Source organism: Euphorbia lathyris, chromosome 2 (assembly GCF_963576675.1).
Source record: "Euphorbia lathyris chromosome 2, ddEupLath1.1, whole genome shotgun sequence".
NCBI lineage: Eukaryota > Viridiplantae > Streptophyta > Magnoliopsida > Malpighiales > Euphorbiaceae > Euphorbia > Euphorbia lathyris.
Genome location: NC_088911.1, coordinates 73939933 through 73950776, shown reverse-complemented (window position 1 = coordinate 73950776; position 10844 = coordinate 73939933).

Below are 10844 nucleotides of genomic sequence, written 5' to 3'. Positions count from 1 at the left end.
CAGTATACTGTGTCGTCTGAACTTTGCCAAAAGAGGAAACACTTTGTCTGGAAGTTTTCCTTTGCCAGCTGCTGTCTTGTACGCTTTGTCGAGACGACTCAGCAGCTTCATTGTGAAGTTGTTCCCGAAGGTCTTCTAGATCCTTCCGTTTGCTGAGTTGCGTTTTTGTTCAAAAACGGCAACGTCTTGACATACACGGGCCGAGTGTACTGAGTTGTTTGATTTGGGCCTTGGCTTCCGTATTGGGCTTGGGCCTTTCGATTCTTATGTCTTATAGTATTTTAACTCAACATTGAACAAACACATTAGTAGAATTAAATCAAAGCATTTAAACTTAGTGTGTTTAGAATATGTATATATATTATACTTAACCAATTTTGTCAAATCAAAATTATGTGGAAAGGTGTTTCAACAAGCTTTCTGCGCCTTCTGATCTTTTCCCAAAGTAGAAATACTTTGTCTGGAAGTTGAACATTCTCTGCCGCTGTCCAGACTGCTTTGTCGTCCAACTCAGCAGCTTCGTCTTGAAGCTTTTGCCACGAAGGCTTCTCGATCCTTCTCTTGCTGAGTCGTCGTTTTGGTTGATACGGCTTCGTTTTGAACTTCTAAGCCGAATGGTGTTGATGTGTTGACTTGGGCTTGACTTCCACTTTATGGGCCTTTGGGCTTTTTAATCTCAATGTCTTATACACAATTAAACTCAACATTGAACAAACACATTAGTGTAAATAAATCAAATCATTATAAATTTAATGTGTTAGAATATTTTTATCATAACTTAAATAATTTTGTCAAATCAAAATCATGTGGAAAGGTGTTTCAACAAGAAGGGATCCAATCAGCTCATCATACTTATATTTTGTTAAGTCTTGAGCTTCTTCAATGGTTGTCTTCTTTTAATGCCAACATTTCAGAAGGCTTATGAGAATCTTTTTAACTTCCTCCTCCTCTGAGAAGATTTTTCCAAGTCTTTTGAGCTTTTTTATGATGTTGGTGAATCTAGCATTCATGTCAGAGATGCCTTCACTTTCCCTCATCTCAAAGAGTTCATAGAGTCTCATATTTTGATTGACATTTGACCTTTTAACCTTACTGGTACTTTCATAGGCGACTTCCAACTTATCCCATATCTCTTTTGCTGACTTGCATCCTGAAATTTTATTGTACTCTGCAGCATCTAGAGGATAATGAAACATATTGATAGCCGAAGCATTATTCTGGAGCTTCTTTAAGCCATCCTCTGACCACTTATCTTCAGTCTTCAGAGTTTTAACTCCTTTAACTGTTTCATAAGGTTCATATGGGCCTTTCACTATTGCCAGCCAGGAACTCATGTTCTGATCTTGGTTGAAATTCTTCATTCTGTTTTTCCAGAATGTACAGTTTGATCCAAAGAACAATGGGGGTCTAGTTATTGGCAATCCTTCTGGGAGGATTTGAGTTGTCTCATTTCCCGGAAGGAAACGTGTGCTATTTACAGCCATTAGGGATCTGGCTCAAGATAGTTATATCTTAATAAACAGAGCTTTAGGCTCTGATACCACTTGTTGGTCCCTTGTGAGATAGAATCTAGTTCCAATGAGGGGGTGAATTGAACTGTTGAGTAAATTTAAAACTTCATGAAGTTTCTCATGGAATTAATTCAATAGCACAAGGTTGCTCAGAATGAGAGGCAAAATTTGTTTACTGCGTTAGACAGGAACAAAGCTTGATTTTGCTTCTGAATGTTTAAAACACTATGCCACTTAACTAGAGTAACCTCTATGTGACTTTGTTAAACAAGCTACTGATTACAATAGTGAGAAGCACAAGTTATATATTTAAGCACAGAGCATGCAACATAAGTATGTCAGAAGAAAAAGGTTAGAGAAATAGTTACACAACGATATATACTGGTTCGGCCTACTGCCTACATCCAGTCCCTAGAATACCTTCTTCTGGGTTTTAATCCACTAGTGAACTCTTTCTAATAGGTAGAGCATAAACCCTTACAATAGATACATAGGCTCTATAAAAAGTACATTCCTTTTCACTCAACACTCAGCTATCTATCTAGCTCTCTTGCTATTCAGTTATAACCGAAGTGAACAGGAGAGCTTCTCAACTTTTCTAAGCTATTGATAAGTTTGTTCTTACTCAGAACACAATGAAAGAACTAAGAGCTATTACACGAATGAATACAGTAAATCTGTATAAGCTTTTGATTTGCTTTTGGGACTTCAAAGAGGATTCTCTTTATATTTCAGCGTTGATAATCCAGTCCAAAATGAGCAAGTGATGGGGCTTTTACAGTGACACTTTGAGGCTGGTGGTTTCGCAATTCAAAATAACCGTTGGAGGGAAACGACTCTCTTCTGTCGCTTTCATCCTCAGTAGCCAATGTACACAGCCAATGGTTGTTCTTCTCTTTTTCGTTGTGTCTACGAGACAACATGCTTCTGAGTCTTGACAGAGGCAGTCTGACTGTCTAACCAAATAAGGTAAAGATTCCAAATTGACAATGGGACAAGTCATCTGCAACTTCTGCTTCTTTCCTTATTTAGTGATACAGTGTCAGTGATCCAGAGTCAACGTATATTTTGTCTTCTATGCCTTGATCTCATTCTTCCGGAACAAGTCTGCTTGTGGCATGGGCCTTGGCTTCTGGAATCATCCAACTATTGGGATGTCTATAGTCCTTGGGCTTTTGATACATTCTTTAAGGCCTTTGATTATATATTCCTTTCTTAATTTAAATCAAACATATACTTAACAAACACATTAGTCCAAATAAATCAACATTTAATTTTAATGTTTTACTAACTATGGGATTTTAATTTCTTTTGTCATAATCAAAATCAGTGTGGAAATTATGTTTCAACAATTACAACTTCAAACACATGTGTTAGGGGGAAAATCACGAAAAGGTCTTCTTGTGAAGGAACTCTTACCAAATAAATCCTGAAAGAATGTCTAAAAAGCCAAAGAAAGGGGGCATCTGATATCATGCAAAATGACATCACGTGGATGATGTCATTTTCGCCCTCATTAGAGCTAAAAGGCATGTGTGCGATTTAGCGGCTCAAATACAATGATAGCGGCCAAATACAATGATCGGAGCTCCGACCTCCAATTACTAGAAAATGTTCTAGAATCCTACGAGATAAAGGATTCGGAATCCTGGAGGGATATGGAAGCCTAAGCTCAGAAGGACTCCTAGAGAGGTGACAAACCTTAACCTAAGAAACTCTATAAATAGACAGGTATTAACAAAAGATACGGTACGTTAACTACTATCTTTAATCACAAACGTATCATAGCGGGATCCCTGGATTTAACCCGCCTGACCTACGTTACTGTTTTGTAGATTAACAATGATGTCGGATTACTAGAAGAGTTTGAATATGTAAGCAGAACCAAAACCAATTATTAGACGAGAAGGTAATTGATGAAGACATAAACCCTTTATAAATATGAAAGGTGATATAGACATTAATGATATGTGTGGCGACAGATAGGAACCATCTCATACTGTGGGTTGACCCAATATTTTTATTCTATTAAAAAAAGAATCCTGAGCAACACGGGAAAGACACAGAGGATATTATGAAAAGAAGCATGGATTTTACACGTGAGATTGAAAATGGTACATGCAATGAATCTGATGTGGTCACCGTCCGTCCATAGAAAAATAAAAAAGAGAAAAAAAAGATGTGAGGCAAAGTTAAGCGTGTCTGCCTATTTGCTTGCCACCCATCCCTCCCTTTTGCTTATCTGATGACTATTTCACTCCAAATATATAAAATCATAAACTCAATCTCTGTTAACCATGTCAATTACTGAATTGCTATATCTTTTCAGTTTTCCTAATATCCTGAAATTTTTAAATTAATATATATATCATGTTTATAGTTTAAAAGAACAGAAATCAAACAGTCTAAATTGAATACTAGGATTTCCAATTCAACTTTTTTCTCTATTTTCAACTTCTTTACTTTCTGTGTCAACAGTCGGTTCGGTATAATCGAAATAACCGAATACTAAATAACACTTAAAATGAAAATCAAACCTAATCGAGTAATATTAACAAACTGAACCGAATGGAATCGAATAATTCGATTCGGTTCGGTTTTCGGTTTTTGGTTTCATCATTTATTAAATAAATTATTTCTTATTTTATATTATACCATTACAATGTTTATATTAAAAAAAAATCACCAATCCATAATTTGATTGCAGATTGAATGTTTATATTAAAAACAATCACCAATCCATAATTTGATTACAGATTGAATATACAGTAATTTCTTATTACTGTTCAATATGTAGTGAAACTCAATAGTATTTAATTTTTGTAATGTTGATTTTCATTATGCATTTAGTACGTTTTGTTTAATTTAAACCTATAATCAGATATTCTTATAATAATGTTATTACAATATTTAATCAAATGGTTTTATATTGTTACCCAAAAAAAAAAATCAAATGGTTTTATAATTCAAAAATTGATTTTTTTTAAACCTAAATTAGATAATTAATAGATGACTAATAAATAATAAATTTAGTCTCCACTCCGTCAAAATTTAGCCCTCATTGGTAGATGATCTGTAAATTCCACTGTAAACCCTCATCGAGGTCTGTGGTTTGCCCTGACCTTGGGAGTGGGTAGACCTACCATTACCTAAACTTTTTGCCTATAAAAAAAAAATTTAGTTAATTCGCATTTCGATCAGTTCAATTAATTCGGTTATTTTATCATAAAAACCAAACCGACTGATATTACCGATATATTTCAATATTTCAGACCGAAACCGAACCTAATAGACCGAAAAACCAAAATGTATCGGTTCTGTTGGTTATTTCGGTCCAGTTCGGTTTTTGAACACTCTTACTTTCTTCACCCAATCATCCCTGATTTTTTTACTACCCTCTACCCTTGCCCGTGATTTCATAGACTTCATTGACCAATATACCCATGTAAACGTAATCGTGGAAGTACCATGCGATTACACATACGATGGATACCCAAACAATGTCGTTTTGGAATGATGGAAAATAAGGCTAACGTATGGCAGCGGAAATATAAAAATTTCAACCTATTTCCATTAACCCAAGATCCGTTAATCGTTATTTCATATAAAGAGTGATAGAAGGAAATACCTTTATGAAGTTCTATCTACCGTTGCAATCGAAGTGCCCACAACTCTTACCCCGAGTTCCCGAGCACAAGACAAAACACAACCCAAATCAAGTTAGATATCAACCGTATTAAAACAATCAAGAATAGATTGTCTCTAATAAATCAACACAAGATCAAGGATAAAGAGAAAGAGATGAAATCAATTGAATCGGTAGGAAGCGGTGGATTATTTCATCCTCGACTAGGGGGGTCAAAATTCTCTCTCTCGGTTGTCCTGTATATTTCGAAAATCACAGGTAGGGTGTATTTATATTCTCTTGTATCTAAACCCTAGTTAGATAGAATTAGGTTACTGAATAAGAATTTAATTCGGAATATAATTCTTATTTATTATCTATAATTATATCTTAAATATAAAGATAATAATAGTAACCTTATAGGATAATAATAGGAGCAATTTAATCTAATTAAAACTCCTAACTTATTTATCCTTTAATTAATTTAATTCACAATTATAATCTAATTAGAATTGTTTAAGAATCAAATTAATTATTCATGTAATTCCTTACATGAAAATCGCCCCCCTATATACTGGGCCTTAGTGGACTCAATTGGGCTTCCATTAATTAATTAACACATGTTTCTCTTTTGGGCTCCAAGTCTTATGTGTGACCCATTAGGTTCTTATTGCTTATAGCCGTATGCAACTATTAAATTAATTTTCACAGAATTATATTTAATCTTTGGATAACGGAATGAGTACGCGAAATGTGATTAGCAAATCCGAAACATTCCCCCAGAGCTATAAGAAGATATGTTGATTCTGTCATTGACCTTTCCGTATTAGTTACAGTATAATTCGATCATTTATCAACTACATCCTTGAACTGAATCTTATGACTATGGATAATGTCAAGTCACATATAGCGAGACGTTCGTTTTACTTGTACAAGCCGAGTCAACTCCAATTAGATAGGTTAAGTGAAATCTGTATTTCAAGTCTTAAGTTATCACCTTGCAAGGATTTAGAGTCGAGTCTTCCACAAGCGATCCATGGACGTATCTCCCATTTATCGGGAGTGACAAATGCTCAATCCAATGTATAATTATCCTGCAATTACTTTCTGTGATACCCAACGTTTGCCGTTCACACCCCAGAGTCATCTCTGTTATGGATCGTGTTACAACAGGATCAAAGCATCACATTCCGTAATCCAGAATCACTAATTAACATTCCTTTGAGTTTGAGGATTAATTATACCTATTAATACCAATGAGATGAACAGGTGACAAGGATGAATCTACCCATCCTGTTACCTCAAGTCGGGTCCCCAATCCTAATGAACTTCTTTTCATTGGATCCATGTAACTGTCCAGATATCTGTATATATGAAGCTTGTGAGATCAGCTTTCTGTCTCGACAGAAGACATTGTTACATGCAAGTCTCAGCAGTGATATGTCAATCCTAAACATATTACTCGACTTGGGGTGGTTTTAAGTTTATTAATTTATCATAAAGTTTCGTCTCACTTCATGCTTGTATGAACACTTTATAATCACTTTAAACAAACTTATGGATTTCCTTTTATTAGACTTTATTTAGTTCTTAAAAAGGGATTGCCTTTATATAGTTATGAAACCATATCTCATTAAAACAAACGGTATAAAGAATACTTCATTTACATTAAGTTTGTATCCTAGAACAATTGTCTATAGGACACTAAACCCCAATATGGAAAACACGACGTCGAATTGCAAATCCATTCCTAGATCCTCAATTTTGCATACGACACTCTCTTTTTCTCTCTGCTTCAACTTGCATTCATTTCCTTCATCACTCCCAAAATCTCACTAATTACGAAGTAGTAGCTCGATCTCCCAGCTCAAGTAGGGTACTTCAAAATCCACAGCACGCCAACGCAATCCAATATTTTCAGTATACTGGAGATCCTAATATAGCTACCAACATCGACGCTTACCCTTTAGTGGGGATAACACGCCTTCAAACTAGTAATTCCAACATGTATGATGTGCTAAGTGGAAACGGGCTTCCTCCTCCCGCCCTTCTAGGGAAATGACATTCAATTTTTCATGTTAGATCCTTCTTTATACTTTCAGCGGTACCAAATTTCCTATGAAAACAACATCCATCTTTCCAGCAATGGGTTTAAGCTCTAATAGGTCAGTTTCATTGTATCTCTTCGACATCAAGTTACTGCATACCTTACAACTCATGCTTTATCTCTATCTACATTACATATACAACTAGCTTTGCTGCTTAAGAGCATTTCCTTACCTTTTTTTATTGTTCAAACCATATAGGAACAATATGGTTGCAAATTTTGCAAATTATATGTTACGTCGTCATATTATTCCATACAATTGGAACGATACTATTGTTAAGAATGTATTTGTGTACCTTGTGTTTTGTTGCCTTCTATTTCATATGAATGAGTGTACACCGTTTGAATTAACATACATGGACTATATTATACGTAGTGATGTATATTCTCTTATTCTGTGGAAAAACAAAGCACAACTGCCAATTTGCATTTGCCTATGCTCGTCATAGGAGAACTGTCATCCCGACGAAAATTATAACTTTATTATTTCATTTAGGCCTAATACATCCTCAACCCCTTCAAGTTGTCCAAAAATTACAATTGACCCCTGATCTTCAAAATATTACAATTAACCCTCTCAAGTTGCTTATTTGGAACAAGTAAACCCTAAACCCAAAAAAAAATCAACATAATATCACATCAGAAATAAAAGATTTCCAAAATATCGGTTGCTACATCTAAATAATCTACTGATATATTAACAAAAGGAAAAAAAACATCCAAAATCACAAATATTAACCTATTTGAGAACTTATTTGTTCCAAATAAGCAAGTTGAGGGGGTTAGTTGTAACATTTTGAATTTCAGAGGGCAGTTATAGTTTTTGGACAACTTGAGGGGGATGGGGATATATTAGGCCTTTCATTTAATGTGATGAATGAAAACATAGAGACTTAGGGCATCGGGGTATCTTGTAGTTCACCAAATAATATTATTCGATCTATTGTGGAAATTGTCCAAAATTTTGTGACCACCAGTGCTAATAACCCTCATACAAAACAATTTAAATTTAGCGGTTTAATAGCTATCTAATAAACTATTTTTGGGTTGTGGACTTTCTAGCTCATAACACATTGTTTAACATGTTTTTTACTCATGTCCGAACGTGCCATAAGTTTTGTAGAAAAACCCCAAAATGTTATCAAAATCTAACTTCTATCAAAGACGACCGTGTGAAAGATTAAAGGACATAAAAAAAAGCTTAAAATTTGGAGTTAAATCTAGAAAACTGATCTTAACTAAATTGAAATAATGCCAAGAATTGTAAATCGAATTAAATTGAGTAATCTTGAATTGAATAATTGAATTGACAAGAATAACTAAGAACTTGCAATAAAAGATGCACGAAATGGTAAAAAAATAACTACCTTGCAAATTATCTAAACTCCATTGAAGAATTTTTGGAATTCTGTCTGGTTTGTGTGATTGTTTGTGTGTGTGCTTCTTCCAAAAAATCTCCTTCTTATACCATCTTCCTTTCGTGAACAACCAACTGCCACTCCCCACTACATCTGACCCATAACTGCCCTTCTAATAAACCCACGTGTTATGTAAGCTCCAGCCAACAAGGAAGTTTTGGTCTAAACCAAGAAAGGTCTGTAACTACCAAGGTTGATCTAACCGCTCGTCCAAGAAGATCCCTAATCGCTCATTTTCTTCACTAACCCGCGTCTTCTCCCACTTTCTTTCTCTCTTAATTTGGTGGCACAAATTTGTATTTAAAGGGTAAATATCACCTTCCCACCAAATTATTGCTAAAACTATCTAATTGGCCCCAAACTCTTAAATTTAATCAATTTAGGCAGGGTTATCCAGATAATTACGGAAACATCCCTGATTAAAATCACAAGTGTATTTGATAATTCCCAATTTCCCTTAACTTCCCTAATTTGGACCGAATTAAACATGTTAACTACATAATTAGTCCAAATTAAATTAAGGGTGAAACAATTGCCCCCCCTCATGTGTTAGCTTAAGAAGTGAGCTAATACATGGAGACTTAATTCTCTTAAGGAGCTTATTTAATTCCATTAAAACTGCACTAATGGTCTGACAACTACTTTAATTCGAATTTTAAGCACCAATACGCGGACAGTCCTAAAGAGAACATACATATTTCCTTATTTCAATTCTATTCCCGTTAGAAGACTCTCCAGCTTCTCAGACTCCATAATATCTTCAACAACAAACTTTCCACAGAGTTCCCTTTTCCTTTCACTTGTATCTTCTGCGTTCAGTCTTTGAGCTTCGACCACTCATCCCTCGCATCCTTGGCTTACTGTCCTTTTTACTTCGGTAAGCATTTCTTGGTTCGTTCTACTTTTTCCAATGTATTTTTTGGTTTTTCGTTTACCGATCATTTTGCATGTGCTTTTCGTTTCTATTATAGGAATGGAGAAATCAACCTCTACCCCCATTTCTCATTCAGGTTCCTCAAACACTCCTAGTCCTCTAGCAAGTCTCTATTTTCTTTGTACTTTATATTTCTAGGGCACTTTCTTGAACCTAGTTGGAGTCCTTGTAGTCTATGCAACTTGATATATTGTCACCCCTACTTAGCTCTCAGTGGAAAAAGCAACAAATCAAGGATTTCATTGACTTGACTGCCCAGCCCAGCCCATCCAATTTTCTAAGGGTCTGGTGCTTGGTGCCCTATCCATGTGATCTAGCTCCTATAATTCCTTTATTTTCCCTTGTGGGCCAATATCCATCACCATTCGTGACATAGTAGCTCTGACTCATTTGTTGGTTGTTGGGCTGGACGTCCTGTGCATGATCACTATTGAGGCCTCTCCCAATTTCAGTGTCACACCTTTCACTTACTACAAGATGATCGCTTCCTATGCCTCTCTCAAAACGGACCAAACTCCAAGTGAAGATGAACACATAGCCTTTCTATGGGTTTTATTGAACAAGTATATGCTATTCTCTTGTGGTGGGATGCCAACTCTAGATTCTCTCCTAATGGCTAAGGTCTCAGCTTTTGGAGCCACCTTTGCTCTTGGCAAGATCCTGTTAGAATCTACTTTCCATCAGATTCAGCAGTCGATGATGTGTCTGGCTGCCATCGCTCTGCAAAAGCAGAAATCAGAGGCGCATCGATATGACCATACATAATAGTTGGAAGATGTGCCAACCCAGATGACTCTATACGTGACTGGATCTCCTCAGAAGCACCATTGTACCATGTCAGTAGCCTCGTGCAATATGATGATATGGTATGGCACCTGAGGACGCCCCTCTCTTGTTCGGTCTAGATAACAGATGCAATATGTCACAGGAAGCTCGGAATCACAAAACCATAAACTGGACCCCCGGGGACCGGCGCCTTCACTATCCAGTCGTCCTCTACAGCACTTCTAGAGCGTTTGCTGCTACCTGAAATTATGTTACACATATTACATTTGAATCAGATGTAAATCACATAATAATAACTAAATTAAACTAATACAAGAATAAATATATAATTTAAATTTCTTACCAGATGACGATCCTGCAGCAGAAAACACCCATCTCGACCCCTCGTCACTACGGCAGGCGGTACAGGGACAATATCAGCACTCAGAGGAGGGATAGAGCCATCTACGTCCATCTCTTAATC